Consider the following 14501-nt stretch of genomic DNA (forward strand, 5'->3'; position numbering starts at 1 on the left):
AATGGAAGATTATGTTGATGACTTACTAGAAAAATCACTCACAAGATAAGGTCATTTGGACATATTAGAGCAAATCTTTGACAGATTGGAAGAATATCATGTTCGACTCAACCCAAAGAAATGTGTCTTTGGAGTAACCTTATGGAAGCTTCTAGGATACATTGTCTCAAGCAAAGGTATTGAGGTCGATCCTACAAAGGTCAAAGCAATCATGGACATGCCACCACCAAAGAACATCAATTAGCTAGGGACATTACAAGGATGGCTACAATCTATCTGAAGATTCATTTCACAACTGGTAGATAAGTGTCACACATTTACACACCTGCTACACAAAAACATCCACTTTCAATGGGATACTAGATGCTAGCAAGCATTCCAAATTCTTAAAGACTATCTCATGAATACACCATTGCTAATCCCACTAGATCTGAGCAGACCTCTATTACTCTATATTTTAGCAACAAGTACAACATTGGGTGTACTACTGGCACAACATAATGCAGAAGGGAAAGAGTGTGCAGTTTACTACATCTCTCACACATTGGTTGGCTATGAACTCAATTACACACCTATTGAGCGAGCTTGCCTAGCAGTAATCTTGGTAGCCACTAAACTGAGGCACTATCTGTTAACACATAAAGTACAACTAATTGCAAAGATTGATCCACTCAAATACTTACTTAGCAAAGCAGCATTGACAGGCTGCTTGGCCAAATGGGTGATGATTCTAACTAAATTTGACATCAAGTATGTGGACCATAAGGCTATCAAAGGACAAGTTATTGCAGATCAGTTGGCTGAAGCACCACTCATAGGTGATCATCCCCTCATTTCTAATTTTCCAGATGAAGAGATATTCATGATCACAATAGCACAACCATGGAAACTATACTTTGATGGTTCATACACTAGGCATGGCTCGGGGGCAGGCATTTTGTTTATCACACCTCAAGGTGATAGCATCCCGAAGTCTTACAAGCTCACATTTCTATGTACAAACAACATAGCTAAATATGATTCCTTAATCACAGGACTCGGGCTAGCCATACAATGAACGTTACAAGAACTACAAGTATATAGCAACTCCCAACTAGTCATTCGACAAGCAACAGATGAATATCAGACCAAGGATGACAAACTCATGCCATACAAACAAATGGTGGACAAATTAAAGGCATCATTCACTACTATTACCTTTGAGAAGATACCTAGAGATCAAAATCGAGTTGTTGACGCTATGGCTACCATCGCATCTCTCCTAGATCTTCCACAGAATTCAACACGCTATGAGTTCCTTGTAGAACAACTTTGGATTCCTGCTTATGATATCCCCAAATCTGAGATGATATGTCACCTTATCAGTTCTCAATCCCCATTGTACGATGAGTTCTATACCTACCTATGCAATCACACACTTTCCCTTAACCAATCGAATAACCAACGTAAAACCTTCATTCGCCAAACCGCTTGATATACCATTATTGATGAAACCCTATACTGACACAATCTTGATGGTACTCTCCTTTGATGTCTGGAATAGGATGAGATAACAAAGGCCTTGGAAGAGGTACATGAAGGAATTTGTGGAACTCATGCAAGCGGTCCATCACTAGCCAAGAAACTCTTGCGCACTGGATACTATTGGCCATCCATGAAAAAGGACTCCTACTACTTTGTCAGAAAGTGCAAAAAATACCAAGTTCATGGAGACCTGATACACACACTAGCACAAGAATTGCAGCCAATCACAACACCATGGCCTTTTTGTCAATGGGGCCTTTACCTTGTGGGTAAAATCTCTCCATCTTCATCCAACGGCTACAAATTCATTATTACCACCACCGAATACTTGACAAAGTGGTTCAAAGTTGTTCCACTTACCCAAGTCACCGACAAGAAGATTGCCTCATTCATCCTTAGTTACATTATCTGCCAGTATGGTGTACCCATGTCTATCATCACAAATAATGGGCTTCCTTTCAAAAATTAGGATGTCTGTGAGCTCTGTGAGAAATTCCACATCCAACATCGCTTTTCCAGTCCCTATTACCCATAAGGCAATGGTTAGGCCGAAGCATCAAACAAAACATATTGAGAATCCTTATGAAGACAATCAATGATGCCAGTCATGATTGGCACGTTCAATTGAATCCAGCACTATGGGCATACCAAACTAGCATTCTAACCCCTACAGGCGCAACTCCCTACTCACTAGTCTATGGTGCAGAAGTTATCTTACCTATTGAGGTTGAGATACCATCTCTACAGGTTTCCTTACACAATCTCATAGGTGATGAAGCATATAGAATATCCCATCTCCAAGATTTAGAGCTACTTGATGAGAAGCAACAAGCTGCATACAATCACCTCAAAGCCTATCAGCAATGCATGAGCAGAAGCTATAATCATCAGGTTAGACCTTGTAAATTTGAGGTAGGTGATCTTGTTCTTCGAGAAAATCCTCATAACCAACCCAACCGAGAACATCAAGGAAAGTTTGAATCAAATTAGTTGGGTCCATATGTTATCACTGTTGTATTTGGGTCTGGGGCATATCAATTGGCTACTTCAGAAGGAGAACCGCTAGTAGATCCGATCAACAACATGCACCTCAAACGGTTTTATACATAAGCGGCATAGAGCATCAAGCTTCCATACATATCGGAAACAACATCAAAAACATTCAGATAAATGTCTTGAAGAAAATACAAAAAACATCAAAAATAGTAAAGAAAAATCATACATCTAAACGGTGAACAACCACTTCGGTGGCACCTTGGGTAAGTGAATTGGTGAAAACTTGTCAAAGAGGTGCCACTCATAAAGCCTTTGGCTACATTGTCTTTTAGACTTGTTGCGATCACATTCATTTCATCCACTCATCCATTAGTCCAAAACCATGGCTTGTTATTGATTTGCAATCAAGGATAGTACTTCATGCATTTGGCATCCTACTTTTTCATAGTCATGTCTAAACTGGGGGCAATACCCTTAATCTAGTTGATGGAAGTGGATACTAAATTGTTTTGTGATTCACTGAGTTCTACATTGAAAACTATCTCGCAAAAACTCCAAAAACATTCAAAACAATCATCCAAATACTAAAAACATTGAAAACCAATCAAAATCCAAAAACATGATAAAACATCAAAATTCAATCAAAAACACGCCAATGCCCTGTACATACTTTTTTCAAAGCAGATACCAAAACAAACATTGTGAAATACTCCAACGTTGACCACTTATCACATCGACCAAACAATCAACATCAAACACACAAACTATCTAAACAAGGATGTATCCTTCCTTACCAAAACAACGACAAGATGACATTTTCTTTGACAAGAAAATTTTGTTTAAGCTATCAAGTACTTGGTTGATTTGTAGGTTATTCATTCATTTATATATATATCAGGTTCCTATAGCATTGTTTGTGTATCTTCTGTGAATTGTTCTGATGAAGTACTGGGGCATGTCCTAATGGTGTCTACATGGGAAGTTCACTAAGCTACGTGATCATAGGAAAAATATAGTCATAGATCACTATAGTTTGATGACTACAGCATATAACTTGACCATATGAGCATGAACCATTATCGAGGGTCCATATTCTTTATTCTTTATATATGTTGTTTGCTTGTAGGTACCATGCTCCATCCTTAGTTCCTACTGCCTCATCCAAACTCGATAGTGGTTTATCTCTGACTATGGTATGAACTTGTCTCAGGATATGATCGGAAAAAGATCAAGGAGGACATTCCAAGTCATACATGAATGGAGATAATCCTTGTTTGTTCCGCAAGCAATACTCAAGTCAACTTGATCCATTATATCAAGTTGCTTGTATTAACTTGCTATATTAAAATCCATGTAAGGAATACTCAAGTCATCTTGAATCATTATGTCAAGTTGCTTGTATTTTCTTACAACATTTTTAAAGCTCAATGATGAAAATAAAGCACTATGGATCATCATTTCATCTCATTTATATATATTGCATTCCATTGCATTCCACCCATCCATACATTCATAATAGTTGTATATCATGCATACATAGTCATAACAATGCATATTCTATTTTACTCATCTTCTTCCATAGGACTCGGTCCTAGGTCCTCCATATCTTCTATCTAACACTGGATCCCCCCTCACCCTCCCTATCTTGGTCATCATCATAAATCCTTCATCATAACCCATAAACTCAATCAAGCTATGTTCATCACCATCCATCTCTAAATAGGAGGGACTACGCTTCCCATCCTCAGTCATCCATATAATCAAGTCAGTTACTCTGTCTACACAGGCACATCGACTCACACACACCTAGACTATCAACAAATACTCTGATCAAGTATCTTCAAGTCTCAACAGGTAATTGATTATGGCAAACCTAGACTACAACAGACATTTATCATAATGACCTAGTCTCAACAGGACTGCCATGATTCCCCACAACCATCCATCACACGCACACACTATCAATTGATCAACCAATCAAACACAATCATAACGGACAATTACATCAATTGTCTAAGTCTCATTAGGTCACTTTGATTCACTTACTCAAACTTTATCAGGTCCAAGCAACCAACTGACATCAACTGTCACGCTTTGACTCGACCAGGGCAATTTAACCGATTGCACCAGATTGTCCAACCAATTTTGATCAATTGTACAGTATCACTTGAAAGCACACCACACACTACATCTGCTCTGTATCTCTTGCATGACCTAAGGGTACTCACTAGCTTGTTGTTTCTCCGTATTCACTATGTTTTCTTCTATTTTTTTCACCAGCATTGCTAAACTTCTTCTCTTCTACCACCCTGCCAATTTTCATTCATTTTCGAGAGATCGCCTGATTTTTCAAAAAAATTCAGCCCATCTCTCGAGGGGGCATACCACCCATTAAATTAAATATTTTATGGGGCATATTTCTTCACACCTATTTTTCTTTCTTTGAAATGACACGATAAATCACACCATCTCAAAGAGGGGCAAATGTAGTCACATAAATCTATCCAGTTTAAGTAAATGAATATTTGATATTTATTTGATTAAAAATCCACTAGTCATTAGTTAATTAAATTAACATTTAATTAATTTATCCTCAAACATTCTCCTATTAATTAAATAAATTATTCAATTTATTTTAATTAATTCATTCAACCAAATTCACACTCAATTAAATGAATAAAGGACAATGAATTAATTGGAAGAAGCTCCTTTTATTAGAGGATCTAGAATGTATCAGATTGTCAAGAAGATTAGTTTTCTAAAAAAAAATATCAGGGAGTGGAATGTACTGCACTTCAAAAATATCTTTGTAGAAAAGAAAAGGATCTTGGATATGATTGATGTTTTGAATAGGCATGTGATGCTTCATGGTATGGGGTCTAGGGTGTTTGATGAAATTAAGCCTCTTAGGAATGAGTTAGAAGAAATTTTGGCAAGAGAGGAGGTTTATTGGAGACAAAAATCTCAGGAGCTCTAGCTAGCCGATGGGGATAAAAATACAAAATATTTTCATGCTACCACTAAATTGAAAAGGGTCAGGAACAAGATTTCTTGTATACAGGATTGTCATCGGAATATTCTCTCTTAAGCAGAGGACATCTCTAAGGAAGCGGTAAAGTTTTTCAAGAATCTTTTTTCATCTGAGAATATCGATGCCCCTACCAATATTTCTTCTCACGTTCCCTCTCTAGTTTCTCCCGATGACAATAGAATGTTAATGTCTCCTTTTTTGTTAGATGAGGTTAAGGGGGCTTTTTTTTCTATGAATCCGGATAAGGCACCTGGGCCTGATGGTTTCACTCCTTTATTCTTCCAGAAATGTTGGATTTTCTGGGTCCGGATGTTCTTTTGGCTCTAGAGGAAGCTAGGCAAAATAGGTCAATCCTCAAAGAATTAAATACTACCTTGATAGTTATTTTACCCAAGAAGGAGGACCCTAAAAATTTTGCAAATTTTCATCCTATAGCTTATGCAGCACCCTCTACAAGATCTTTGCCAAAGTGATTTCTATGAGACTGGCCAAACTTTTACCAAAATTAATCTCCATTGAGCAAGGAGGTTTTGTTCCACAAAGGGAAACTTCTAAGGGGGCTATAGTTGCCCATGAGGTGCTACATTCGATTTCAGTTCAAAAATACCCTGCCATGATCCTAAAGCTAGCTATGACGAAGGCTTATGACAAGGTCGAATGGAATGCGTTAAAAGTTGTTTTGTCAAGGTTGGGATTTTCTATGGCTTGGATAAAATGGATCATGTCTTGTATCTCCTCAGCTAGATTCTCAGTCCTTGTTAATGGGTCTCCTTGTGGGTTCTTCCACTCTTCTAGGGGTCTAAGGCAAGGGGATCCATTGTCCCCTTTCTTGTTTATATTATTAGCTGAAGCTTTGAGTTGGGCAATCAGGTCAGTTTGTATGAATGGTTTATGGAAGGGTGTCAAAATTCAAAACTTTGATCAAAGGATCTCCCATTGCCTTTTTGTTGATGACACCCTTTTGTTTGGTAATGTAACTTTGAAGGAGGCTAGAGTCATAGATCAAGTGGTTAGAAATTATGCTTCATTCTTGGGTCAAAAGGTCAATAAGGACAAATCTAAGATATTCTTCCTAAATACTCACTATTTGATTTAGGATAAGCTTCAGAAGTTCTAGGGTTTCCAACTTGGGGATCTCCCATGCATGTACCTTGGGATCCCCCTTTTTGTTAAAAAGGTTAAGGTGGGTTTTTGGGACAAGGTAATTTTAGGGGTTTTGAAGAAAATTTTGTCATGGAATCATAAATGGCTCACTATGGTTGCGAAAATTGTTTTGATTAAGTCTGTGTTGAATATAGTGCCAATCTATTTAATGTCAATTCTAAAAGCTCCCAAGGTTGTCCTTGTTAGTTTAAAGGATATTCTGAGATCTTTTCTTTGGAATAATAATAAGGATAGGAAATCTAGGATCCCCTTGTTAGCCTAGGACAAGGTTTGTCTTCCTAAACAGCTTGGGGGGTCTGGAATTCAAAGTTTGGAGAATCAGAATCTGGCTCTAGGGGCTAAACTAGTGTGGAAATTGTATGATAATCCACATTCCCTTTGGGATAAGGTCATGTATGCTAAATATCTTCATAACGGAGCTAGAGAGTCTGTTTTCTGCACCTCAAATTTGCCTCTGGGGTCAGCTATTTGGAATTCCTTGGTGAAATGTAGAAGTGTACTATTGCCACACTTGTCTTGGGTTGTGCATAATGGGAGTAAAGTTATATTTTGGGATGATACTTGGAATGGCTACTATCCTTTGGATTCCGTTAGGGATTGGTCCCCATTAAAATCAATCCTTATGGACAGTTGGGGGTTTTCTTGTCTGACTATTTTGAAATTGTACATATTGGACAAGTGAGGATGGCTAAATGGAAATCAGTTGATTACCTGAATGTTATTCCCAGCCTGAAAGAAGAGATTTTTTCTATCCTCAAAGATAGAACTATCATCTTGTCTGAGAGGGAAGATGAGCTTATCTAAACTAAGAGCACTTCTGGCAAGTATTCAGTGAAAGATAGATATAATTCTCTTATGCCGACTAAGGATTTTTCCTCCTGGCCCTATAAATTATTCTGGTATCCAGCTTGCCTCCTGAAGGTTGGAGCATTTGCTTGGCTTATTGTTCAAGATAGGGTTCTTACTGGGATGAGACTGGATAGGATGGGTTTGACTATTGCTTTTCCTTGTGTTTTGTGCAATAAGAATTTGGAATCGTCCTCTCACCTATTCCTTCATTGTGATTTTGCCTTTCGATGTTGGTAATGGTTATTGGAGAAACTAGGGTTGTCATTTGTTATTGGCAAGGACCTCCTTTCCCACTTTAGAGCCTGGCCTATCTTGTTCTCCTCATCCTTTTATGCCTGTCTCTGGCTCATTTCTCCATCAATTATCATTTGGAACATATGGTTAGAAAGAAACAATAGGATTTTTTGAAAATCATCTGCCTCAATTTCTGACATTTTAGTCAAGATAGAGGCTTCTATCTCGGAGGTGGCTTTATCATATATTCATAAGAATTTGGAAAATTTGACCTCTTTCTCTCATTGGGATGGCAGGATTACAAGGACTTGGAATTCTCTTTCTGCCATCCCTTCTCATGGGTCTGTTACAAGACGTCTGCCATCCCTGTTCATCACAAAGTACTCTATCTTGGTGCTCCCTATTCATCACAAAGTGCCTTGATCTATCCTAGTCTTCCTAGAGGACCTGCTTGAGTGTATCCTCTCAGCAGCTTATCCAATCGACAACGTATGTTCATCACAGAACTGCCGATTTGACCTAGAAGACTAAAAACTTGCATTTTCTAACATAAACACCCCTATAGGACATAAACGCGCCCGCATCAACCACAAACGCGGTTCCAGACGTAAATGCACCTTGAACTGACACAGATGTGCCTGGCAGACACAGACGCGCCTGGCACCGACACAGACGCGGTTGCACATTTTTGCACTTTTTTGTGCCCTATTCCTAAGCGCATTTATTGCTAAACTACCATGCATTAATGACAAAATTGAAATGCATCAAAGTACGAGGAGGTTTGGTGGTACTTACCGGCTCTCCTGCCTCTGCTGGCCTCTGAAATCGGTGAACGCGGTCGAATCTGTGTACGAAAGCCATCGCTGCTGACTGTTGCTGCTCTTTTTTCGCTCTGCACTATGATCTTGTGAGGGTGTAGATGACAATGAGGATGTATTTTGCCCGTGGTCTATCTTATAGCCTACCCTAGCCCTTGCCTTCATTTCCCGAGTCAGTATTCTTCATCCTGTGACTTTGTCACTTTATTCGGTCAGTAAATTCTAGCCTTTCTTTCTTATCGAGAGATTGTCTGCAATCTTTTCAGACATTTTCATCCAATCTCTCGAGGGGGCATATCATTCCCATTCTGGGGCAACTTTGTATCAGTTCATCTTATCTTCTTTGAAACAACGCGACAAGCCGCATTGTCTCAAAGAGGGGCAAAATGTAGACACCCAAAATTGTCCAATCTAATTAAATAAATATTTTATTTATTTAATTATCTAAGCCTAATTCTTCTATTAATTAAATAAATCTTTATTTATTTAATTAATTCATTTATCCTCTTCTAGCCTTATTTCTCATTTAAATAAATACATTTATTTATTTAAATTATCCTTTTCCTAAATTAAATAAATATTTTTATTTATTTAATTATCATACTTCTTCTATTAATTAAATAAATATTTATTTATTTAATTAATTCATTAGCTTTTTCTACCCATGACACATGTCATTCATCTCTTAATTCCTACACTACCTACCTCTTTCATTATTTTGGTATTTCTTTTACCTACCCTCTAATCCTAGCCGACCTCTCTTTTTACACCTCTCAATCTTAACCCTCCATTTCATATTGTGTCTTCTATTTAAGAAGATGCTTTCTTCATTGTCAAAGCTAATCACTCATGCTAATGATCTTTCATGCAACTTGCTACACTACGATCCTACTTGCAACCACATTCCGTTCTTTGTTGAGCTCTTGTGCATATAAAATCTGAGAGCAAATATATCAAGCAAGATCAATGGAGATAGGAAGAATGGAGATCAAAACCCTATTGGACATGTGATGGTATAATCTTTGTGATTTAATTTGATTTGCATTGTCTTAGGTAATCTTCATATGTTATGGTGGATCTTTGTTGATTGTTAGGCTAGGGTTTTGTGGTTGAATTCATTTAGCCTTTCAACATTGTTATTATTGTTATCCATTTTCACCATAAACATTTTGGCACGCCCGGTGGGACTCTTGTCCCTTTGCATTTAACCTTTTTGTTGCAGATTTTGCATTTTTGAAGTTGTAGATCGGACATTTTTCAACGGCATTTTAGGTATTTTCGCGTCTGCGAGCGTTCGGATCGCGTCTCTGAGTTTCAGAAGCGTCTGCGGGATTGGGAATCGTGCCTGTGTTTTTGCCAAATTTTATTTTGTAGGTTTCTGAAAGGGGCGTCTGCATTTTCGAAATGCGTCTGTGTTACATCTGATCGCGTCTGTGTCCTGAAAGGGCGTCTGTGTGTTCTGAGCGCGTCTGTGCATCACAGAACCACGTCTGTGTCATACAGACGCGTCTGTGTCTGGTATAGCAGCGTCTGTGTTTTACTGTTTTGAAATTTTCATTTTTTTTCTTTGATTCAATTTTTCGGATTTCGTACTTAGGGTTTCAGATCTGGTTTAGTTTTGGACTAAACCTTGCAGATCTAGCTAACCAAGTTTGTGCATCTTGTTTTGGAAGCAAAAACGTTTTTGTTGAAGGCCCCTTTTTCACAAAGTCTTTTTGGGTTTTTCTAAAATTTACCTAACTTGTGTGCTTGCCGGAAGGGGTGATCATTTGAAACAACCCAAACTACTAACAAATTTTGTTGCAGGGCCTTGGCTAGGGTTTTATAATTTTGTTGTGTGCCTTGTTTTCATAGATTAGCAAACACTTCCATTGGTGCACTAAAATTGAACCATTGTCTTTTGTGTCTTGAGCAATAGGCTCTTTTTTTTGTTTAATCTTTAGAGGGCCTGTCTTCCCGTGTGGTCATTAGGACTACTAGTGAGAAGAGAACGACCCAAGTGGTAGCAAAAGAAAAGCCATCTTCTTCCAAGCCACTATAATCAAATGTATTCATGGTGAAAACTATGAATAACGTGTGCTGATTAGTTCATACCGACACTATGTCTCCCCATAAACCCGTTTGATCAAATTTATTTGATCATTTGTAGGGCGTAACCCCTACCGGCTGGGAGCCTTCTGTATTTACAGAGCTGAAAGTGCCGCATGTATGGCCACACGAGCGGATGCCCTTACTAGCACCATTTTGTTTTAGAGGCCCAAATCCTTCTAGTTGTTGAGGCAGGAGGTCGGACCTCTGGTAGCAGCCCACACACATACGGGTCTTAGTAGAGATACAAAGTTCGCCATGGGGAGTTTTCATGGGGACTGATGCTTGGCTGACCCGAGAAGTGAGTGCTGAGGGTGGAGCCAGTGAGGTCAAGCATCTAAGTATCCGCTCTGAATAGCGTAGCCTCGGGGGTAAAACCCTATGTGGGATCAACAACTATTGTCTTGGCTAGCCATAAGAATTGTGCTTGTCTTATGTTAAACATTCAAAACATTCAAGACCAAACAACTAAACATTGTGTCTTTTGTGTCTTCAAGTGTATGCAAAACAACTTTACATCAAACAATACACTTTTGGAGTCTAAAACACTTGCAAACATTGAGTCCTCATCAACATTGTGTCCTCTTGTCATGAAAAACAGTCAAACAGTTGGATTTGGTCACAACAAAACAACTTCATAGATTGGAAAAAATTGCACGAAGTTTACAGAAACGCATCTATGTCTGTTTTAACCGCATCTGGGTCATCTAAGTGCGTCTGTAAAGGGCAGAATAGCATCTGTGTTTTTATCAACATCTGTGTCTAATAGAGAAGCGTCTGTGTCTAGGAATCGCGTCTGTGAAGTATACAGAAGCGTCTGTGTCAGGAATTGAAAACTTTTACAGTCCAGCAAACAAAGAGAAATCAGTTTCGGAATACTTGAGCTTCCTAGGTTGTTTCTTCAGGTTTCATCTAGCATTCAACCTGTCCTTGGGTCTCATACAGTCCATCATTGCTTTACATCTCATTTTACATTCATACTTGTCCAAACTTGAGTCAAAAGGTCACTTGCTTGTCCTCATCATACTTTGTCAACATACTACAACTACACTTTGCTAAGTGGTCCCTCATCAAGGTTTCTTACCTTTGGGTCTCATTTGGTCTTACTTAGAGTCAAGGTCAGCTTACCTCATCAAGAGAAACTATCCTCTCTTTGGAAGTCACACCTACTCTACTACTTACATACTTGGTCTTACACTTTGGACATTGCAAGTACACCTCAAGATTCATTTACGCTCCATAAAATTCTTGGTCTTCCATACTCTTTCCATTTTTCATCTAGTCTCTCACATCTTGGTCAAACACCTAGTTCATGGTTGAAACCCGTCTTCAAAAATCTAGGAGAAAAGATAAAGAAGCTCAAGAGTCCGCAAACATGAGTTCTTATGAGTATGACAATGATTTATTTTTCAATCCTGAGCACACTACATTGCCTGACATGGATGTTTATAGACACATTCCAAATGTGGAAAACATAGACACTGCAAACAAAAATGCTACACACAATGACAATGTGGACAACTTTTCAATACAATCAGCAGATGTAGAAGAATCCATAATGAATCCTCATTTCAATAGATTGGTTAAAGAGATAATGAAGAGGGATAGACAATACTTCTTACACATGATGGCACAAAGTGGAGCTAAAATACCTCATGATTTTGACATGTCTCAAATAATGGAACATAGACCTTTGCAACAACCTCACTCCAACATGGATCAAGGGAGACCTAATAGTGGAGGAAATAGAGGACCACATATGGTACCTGAATCACCATCAGCTTTGCTTCAAAAACTAGAAGTCCCACATACACATGCTCAAACATATGATACTTACCTTCGAAGACCATTATGGAAGTCTTATGCAGATAGATATGCTCAATCACATGCTCAAGCTATGGATCAATCAAAACAAGTGGACATTCAAAGGCACGCTCAAAATTTGGACATAAGGAAACCTCATGTCAAATTTGGGGGCAACACAATAGAACATGACATGCCTATAGAATATGGTATACATGCACAAAATAGATATGGGGTTCCTCAACATGAAGCTATACCAAGTGCTCCCTATATGCTGCATCAATATAGACCTCCTCCATATGAACATGTCTATGATCAATATCATCCATACATGCAACAAGCTCCTCCTCAAATTGGTGTCTCAAACACGGGGTATGCTACAAGAAATCGATCTCCACCTAAGAATAATTTGGAGCAACAAATCAGAGATTTACAAAAGAAAATGGAGGACATGAGTACACCAAAACCAACATACACTATGAGAGACATATGTCCTTATCCATTTGATAAGAGCATTCCAATGCCTCCATTTCCTGCACACTTTGTGACGCCAAAATTTGACAAGTATAGAGGAAAAGGAGACCCCAAGGCACACATACGACAATTTTTCATAGCTTGCATTGAGGTAGTGGCAGAAGAAACATATTTGATGAGGTTGTTCCCGCAAAGCTTAGGCGATCAAGCTATGGAATGGTTCTCTCAATTACCACCTGGTATTAAGTCATGGGGTGACTTAGCAGAGGCATTTATTCAGCATTTCTCTTACAATATAGAAACAGATATCTCAGTCACTACTTTGTGTAATACTAAGCAAAGAGAGGGAGAGTCTTTTGCGTCATTTTTACAAAGATGGAGAAATCTAGCTAGTAGATGCTCTTGCGAAATCCCACAGAAACAAATGGTAGAAATGTTCACTCAAAATGTTAACAAGGACATTGGCTATGATCTAAGGAAAGCTTGTTTGTCCACCTTCAAGGATGTTATTGAAAAGGGCTTAGCAACAGAAAAGGTCCTAATTGAACAAGGAGTCATCAAGATATTCAAGGAAAACAAAGATGACTTTAAAGGGAAAGACGAGCCAAGATTTTGGAATAAAAACAAAAACACAGTCAATGATGGTGTTGTTGATGCCAACACAGTGCGACCCAAATTCATCTTTTCGGGATCAAGTTCTACAAACAATCAAGTGAATACTCAAACAACTTCTAGACCACAAAGGAAGTACACCCCATTGGGAGAACCACTTGAATCAGTATTCAAAAAGCTTGTGGCAAACAAAGTGATCACAGTTCCATATTTTCCTCCATATGAACCAAAGGTCAAACCAAATTGGTGGAATGATGATGAGTATTGTGAGTTTCATAAGAGCAAGGGTCACAAGATAGGTAATTGCCATCGACTGAAGAACATCATACAAGATCTCATTGATAGAGGTGATATTGAGATTGAGGGACATTCATCCAATCAAGAACATGAGATGTTTAAGGAACCATTCCCAAAGCACGACAAAGGAAAAGCCCAAGTCACAGATGATCAGGCCAACTATACTAGAGCACCTTACAACTATGATTCAACTATCAATCATATCTCGATGGACAATCATATCTCTACTATTACTATTAAGAACAAAAATCCTGAGAATCCTCCTCAGAGACCCAAGATTGTCCTAAGAGGTGTTGGATCTTCTTCCGAACATACCTCTGAATGTCATGTTACAACCCGTCGAGGTAAGATTACTTTGCCAGGTGCTTCCACTAAAAATGTCGCTTCTTCATCAACCAAACCTGAGTATGACCTTATAGAACAGTTAGGGAAGACACCCACGCTCATCTCCATCCTTGAGCTCTTATGTATATCCCCCGCTCATAAAGCTATTCTTGACAAAATCTTGAGAGATACTGCTGTTCCTACTGATCTGAACGTGGACCAGTTTCAAGCCATGGTGGGATACCTTTCCATTCCACATTCCCTTACATTCACAGAAGCCGATGATG

This window comes from Cryptomeria japonica, chromosome 10 (genome assembly GCF_030272615.1).
Source record: "Cryptomeria japonica chromosome 10, Sugi_1.0, whole genome shotgun sequence".
NCBI lineage: Eukaryota > Viridiplantae > Streptophyta > Pinopsida > Cupressales > Cupressaceae > Cryptomeria > Cryptomeria japonica.